General features: G+C 35.9%; 1 protein-coding gene across 1 annotated transcript in view; it reads right to left on the bottom strand.

Moving 5' to 3' along the window:
• NCOA2 (nuclear receptor coactivator 2) overlaps nt 1-6,205 on the bottom strand; it is a 189,482-nt gene extending 183,277 nt beyond the window's left edge. The window contains 2 exon segments of the mRNA XM_009335040.1: nt 5,776-5,855; nt 6,114-6,205. The gene's annotated coding sequence lies outside the window, so the exon portion shown is untranslated.
• Between the last annotated feature and the right edge of the window lie 300 nt (nt 6,206-6,505).

Here is a 6,505-nt window from a genome sequence, read left to right as displayed (position 1 = left end):
AGCAATAAAAACATAGTTAACCCGGATTTGTGAAGAGAAGCCAAGCAAAAAAACCACAACTGAAAAATGAAAGGCCATAGAAATTAACCCAAGTGAAATTTCATATGTGTTGGCCACCTACTTTTAGACAAATGTAGATGTGTTTATCCCATTTTAAAATCCTACTAAACTGTGGCCCCACACAGTAGAGTTTCAAGCTTACAGCCTGAACAAAGAAAATGTAGGAGACATCTCACTTTTTTATTCCTGTTGAACAGGTACCTAGAGATTGAAGGACAAAGGAATCCAATGCAAAAAGGCATCTTCAGTTCCACTGGTTACTTGTAAGGATGATGATTCAAAGTTCGAGTGAGAATATCCAAATATAAGCAAAAGAAAAACACACTGAAAAAACATGAATGGAAACATTTTAACTCTCTCTGACACTACTACAGTTTCCCCTCAAGGATTAACTTATTTGCAATACCTACTATAAAGCTAATTCTTTTCTCAATTCTAACTTTAAATATTCCTAGATTGCCTACCATCATCATTTTGAAAGCTACCGAGTTTGGTGTATACAGAACACTGTAGTTTATTGAACTGGGATTACTGAAGGAACAGAAGTACTCATAATGAAAGAAGGAAAGAATCTGGACCATAGAAACAGAGATGTCGGAACAGGAGAACAGAGCATATTCTTCATTTATCATAACCACAGCTGTGAATAGAGTTTTACCAATGCATTTACACACTAACAGATATTGCATACGCAGGAGTGTCAGTACCCCTTTTTGCTTGTGGTGAGATGGCTAGAGGAGGATTTTGTAAAACATTTTGGATAGTTAGAACCCTTCACAACGATACTGTAAAACTCACCAATATTTCTAAATCATTTTAATAATACTTAATTTCTTAACATCTGTAACTTATCTAAGACCATTCACCTGAATTTTTCAACATCTGAAGTTTGTTTTAAAAAGAAAACCTGTAATTTCTTGCCAGTCCAGTTAATATAAAGGTAAATTAATCAGATGGGAAACACACTGTGCCACACTTTATATTAACCAGCTGCAAATTCACTTACTATTCTAGTCACATAAGTCTTCTGAGCCTAACATCCCAGCGTTGTGACATTATAAAAATTCACCCACTTTAATGTACAGAAATATCCGTGAACCTCAAATTATTGTACCATAATGCTGTCAAATAAACAGACTACTGGAATTCAATTTCCAGAAAGCCAAGGCAAAATCTACTGGCCTTAATCTGAAATACCAGTGTCATTTTCAAGCCCTGTATTTAATTAATACTATTTACTGTCAAGAGCTGAGCCGGGTGAATATTTCACTCCTCCCAATTCAGGGGCTAAAGGCAGGCCCAGAGGAAAATCTGCCCAAGTAAATGCATCTCATCTCCTTTGATGATGCAAGTGCTCAGTTGTCCTGTTCTTGACCCCTCTAGAATTCCCAGGCTCCAATACTGGTGGTACAATGTCATCAATCTATATTTAAAATATATATTGATTTTCCACGGATGATAATGACAGCTATTTCTTCTGCAAATGCATATATACTATACCTTTGCCCACATAAAAAGGTTCCTATCAAGGTAAGAAATGAAAAAATCTTAGCAAAGCTCATTACTAAGTCAAAACCAATATTTAAGAAGTGAGTAAAATCAAGTTAGCAATCTCATTTCCTAAATATTTTTTTATTTATCTCACTGAAACTGAAATGTTAAAAATAATCTTCCAGGATATAGCTACATACAAAAGGCAAGCTTCAATCAGTTGAATGACAGTGTTTTCAACAGTCCTGCATAAATATGAAGTTTGGTTCCATCAATTCAGTAAAAAGTTCACTGACAGAGCACTCCATTTAAATCCATTCACAGTAATTAATGAGTTTTACATATTTAAGAATGGTTTACTCCAGATTTATAATAAATTTGAACACTGTGGCCTCAAAACTATGGAAGTACTTTAAAACTGCTTTCATTATTAACAAACCTCATTCTGCTAGTTACAAGCATGATGAGATTTCTCTCTACAATACTCTCAATTTTCATCAATATTAAGGGAGATGCAATATACTACATTTGTATAAATTCCAGCTTTTCCACAAAATAAAACACAAAGGTTTCCATAAGCTCCCATGTCCAATTGGGGGGGTGGTGGGGGGTGAGAAAATCTGTGGGGTGCAACTGTATAAATCTTAATAGATGCTCTCTCCTCAATACTTCTGTTCTCATTGCACCACCCACACAGAACTTCATGCTCAGATTAGGAGTATCATTCTAACGCTGATTGCATTAAATTCACTATAATCAAGCATCCACTTTTACAGGCATCTTTATAGGCAATTCATGTTAACTAATGTCACTACTGAACAGGAGTGACTGAAAACAGAAAAATCTGATCATATTCCATGCAAAACACAACTCCCCAATTTCAAGGTCTAGGAACAGGAACACATTCCCTTTATTTATCACAAACCAATTCAACATAGATTAAATATCCCTCACAGATCCCTCTGCAAATGAGAAGACCCGATTCAGTAAAGACTATCCATACCTGTGATCAATACCTCTATTTTATTTCAGGTATTTCAGAAACACAGCTCCTGTGGGAATTAAGGTGCTCTGAACTAAGGTGTTTTGAACTCACTCCAGAGCTCTAGGCAGGCACCATCCCAGCCCAGCTTTGCATGCTGATAGAAATAAGCTCTCTCTTATTCAGATTTGATACTTGGAACCTACTGTAGGTTCCTCACTTGCATCCTTAAACTAATACTGAAGGCTCTTAAAACTCGTTTCAATATAAGGCACACTATTTTCTGACAGCATTCCCTTTACACACACATGTATTAGGAGGACACAGTCAAAAATGAGACATCTGTCAGAATTTTCTTTATCTACTACTGCTGTAAACAACAATAAGGAGTACTATAACTCAGAACAAACAGACACACAAGTATTTTCTATCACACTTGACACGAACTACAACACAAACGCCAATTAAATCACTACAAAGTTCGATTGAAACAGACTCTCCAGATCGAGAGTGACAGAAAACTGAGATTTCGCTGATCTGTTTTTTTGCTGAGAAATGTTCCTTACAAAGCAAACCATTTCATGCAAAAAGGGGGTGGGGGGGAGAAGAGTTTTCTGACTGAAAACTTTTAGACTAGGAACTAAAGTTAGTATTTTTATCTGTTTGGGTTTTTTTAAAGTCTAAATTTCTCACTGTCCTAATTGCATGGCTTTTTGGTAGCACACAGCAGCTACTTCCCACCGCCCCAACTAACAATGTTCCAAGGGAGCAGCCACAAATTCTGTCATTTACTTTATATCTTATCAGTCCATATACACATATTCTAAAGCCATTTAACCAGTCCAAGATTCACACTCTTATCCGTTGTATCATATAAAAATAGATCCAGTAAGTATTAAGCAGTAGTTTCACTTTCCAAAAAAGTTAATAGAGCGGTAAGACAGGCTGAACGCGCACAATTTCAGTCACAGTGGTGGTACAGCCTCACAACACACAGTCAAACCCAACACCTATTCCACAAGCAACTCCAGTCAAATGCCAAGGCCAGGATTTCTTAAATGAAACTCCAACTGATATATCCTTCAGACACTAGTACAATTTCAGATGGCTGTACTGGTTAAAATAAACAGCTACATCTTTCTGATCTTGTGATGGATAGATGAACATCTGAGTATCTCGGAGACAGGACTGAAATGCTGGACATTCAGAAATCAATGGAAGAATTTCCAAGCATTCAAAGGAACCAAAATTTGAAACTATTCCTTGTCTCATGCAACTTACTTATGCTAAACTATCACGTGAACACATGGATAACTACCCACTTTAGAGCAAAAGGGTATTTTGAGTGGAGAACTGCCTCTCTACTTCATCCTTGTCCTCTGAATCCTTTCATGAAATCCATTTTTTACAGTGGTATCTTCCTCACTGTCATCACCATAAACTTCATATACAAATATTTACCTCTTATTTGCTCTTATTAAAGGTTTTGAACTTTTCAAACATGGCAACTATGTTTTAGTCAGCATCTGTAAAGGTACCAGATTACTTACTTTCTGATATGCTAACAACCAAATTTATAATTTTGGTGCAGAATGTAGCAACACTAAGCAAAAGAGAGGGCTTTTTTTTGCCCACATGTATTAATTAGGGGAAAAAAGCAATTATATGAAATTGCTTTTTATTTTAATATTTACCTTTTTCAGTCTTTACCTAATGCATTCCTTTTTTAATGGAAAATTACAACTGACACAACTGAAAACAAACATTCTATCAACTTGACAACAAAATTTCATGTTCTCTTTGGAGAATTTTGGCAGTGACATTTTTCTCTTTCTTTATTACACATACCTAACTCATTCTGAGTCCTATCCACTAGAAAAAAAAATATTTTAGATTCTTACTATTTCCTTTTTTTGCTTAAATGATCACAAAAGCAGATTATTGAGAAGACATGCACATTATGATCATTATGCAGCCCAGATAAATAGTGTAAATGAATAATAAGTAATATAGTGTAAGTAACTGCAAATAAGTAATAACATCTATGTGGCTGAGAATTTTCAAGTTAATACAATACATAAACTATTAACCAGTATTATAAACTTCATTGAACGCAATGAACTACAAATTGTTTTATCAGAACAGCCAAGGGAAAAGGCAGAAAAAACAGAAGCATTGGAAAGCTTCTTAATGTTTTCATTCAGTGATGCTAGAAAATTCAGTAAGTTTAAAGAAAAGCATTGTTAGTTTGCAAAAATTGCTTAACATAATTAACAAAAGAGGAAATGATACTTGATGTGGACATGCATAGTTTTACCCATAAACGGTTGGCATTTTATAAACAGTTATCCCCCAAACAACTAAAAACCTTTTCAGCAGGCTCATTTCCCACTTCTATATTTAGTGTCCAAGCCTCAAAAAATACATATTTCTGACCTTAATAAGTCACTCTACGTGTTAGAAGACAACATTTATTCATGAGTACCCTGAAAAGGTTCTTACATAACATCTCAAATGCATATTTGTAAAAGATTTATACCAAGTGAGTATATTGATATATTAAACATACCTAAAATAAAAACACGGCATTTATATTCTACTTTCTTTCACTGCACTACCAAACTATTATTAGTCTGCATTTAAACAATCCGCAGGGGTCCCTTTTTCTGACTCTCAGCGGTATTATCCCTTCTTGTGAGTGGAGTTAAACAGGCACAGCACTGCCTGATGGAGTCATCAGACAGTAATTCTTGAGCAACAAGCATTTTAAGACATCAGTGTCATTATACCGATTTCAACCCTCAATTTAAGTAATTTATTAGTGCAGATAGTTGGATGGAAAAGCTTGTATTATTTCATACTCAACCTTTGCCATAAGACAGACCCTAATCAGCACATTTGAAAGATGTCAATTCCTTAGTTACAGTATAAAATATCAAACAAGCTTAACGTGAAAGAACATCACATGCTGATCCCTTCAGCCCTTCTCAGCAGAGTCCCATTCCTGGTCCTGGCACTAAAGCAAGGTCCCTGCTTCCATAACCAGTCTGGGCATTATTTTTGAAAGTCTCCAAAATGTTTGTATATCGACTCACTGTATAATACCATACATTACTTAAAACCAAGGCTTGTTCTGCTGTATCCACACAACCAATTTAAGACACCTTGCATCAGATTCCCCAGTGAAGAAGATAAAACTGTAACACAGTCCAACTAAATGCAATAGGATATAGACTACTCACCAAGACTCAGCGAGGCAGGCAACGATTTCTAGGGGCTGTGTGTGGGGCAGGCCTCACTACTCAGATACATCTCAAGCATGCTAGGAACAAAATTGAGAGAAAAATATTAGTCTTTTTTTGGAGACAGGCATAGAAAAACAAAAATATGATGCTTCACGCACTGCAGTTTTAAGCATAACACAATGAGGGAAAAACTTTGCCGAGCATTATCTGCTTTTCCAGACATAACTAGAACGCCCTTCCAGTTGCACAATCACTCCAGGCACACAACTTCCTCTCTACCTGCTGCCTACTGCAAATTCACAGTGATAGCAATGAAGATGTTTACATTAACTTACACAGTACGCAGCCTTTATTTTCACAAAAGAATCTGTGGGAACTCTCTGTGAAAGTGGTTTGTTCCTTTTTTGGTTGACTGCTTGGCTGGTTGACTTTATAACACATCAGTTTCAAATCTCTAAAAAGGAGAAACTGGTGTTCTTATAAAATGTCTTTCAACCATTATTAAAAGTTGTACGTACAGAAGCATGTTTCTTCTCTGAATCTCCACTTACAATACTCCTGATCCGAGTGATGAGTATCAGTGGACAAATAAACAGAAAGCTCTTTGTTAGTATAGAGCTTTAGAGTCCAGTAAAGCAGACAACATACATTGCACAGCAATACACATTTCTTCAGGGAAGAGGAGCATGCCACTACCCACATAAATACTATATCTGCATTTCTGTTT

Source organism: Pygoscelis adeliae, unplaced genomic scaffold (genome assembly GCF_000699105.1).
Source record: "Pygoscelis adeliae isolate BGI_AS28 unplaced genomic scaffold, ASM69910v1 Scaffold101, whole genome shotgun sequence".
In the NCBI taxonomy this organism is placed as follows: Eukaryota; Metazoa; Chordata; class Aves; order Sphenisciformes; family Spheniscidae; genus Pygoscelis; species Pygoscelis adeliae.
This window is presented reverse-complemented; position numbering and strand designations above follow the sequence as displayed.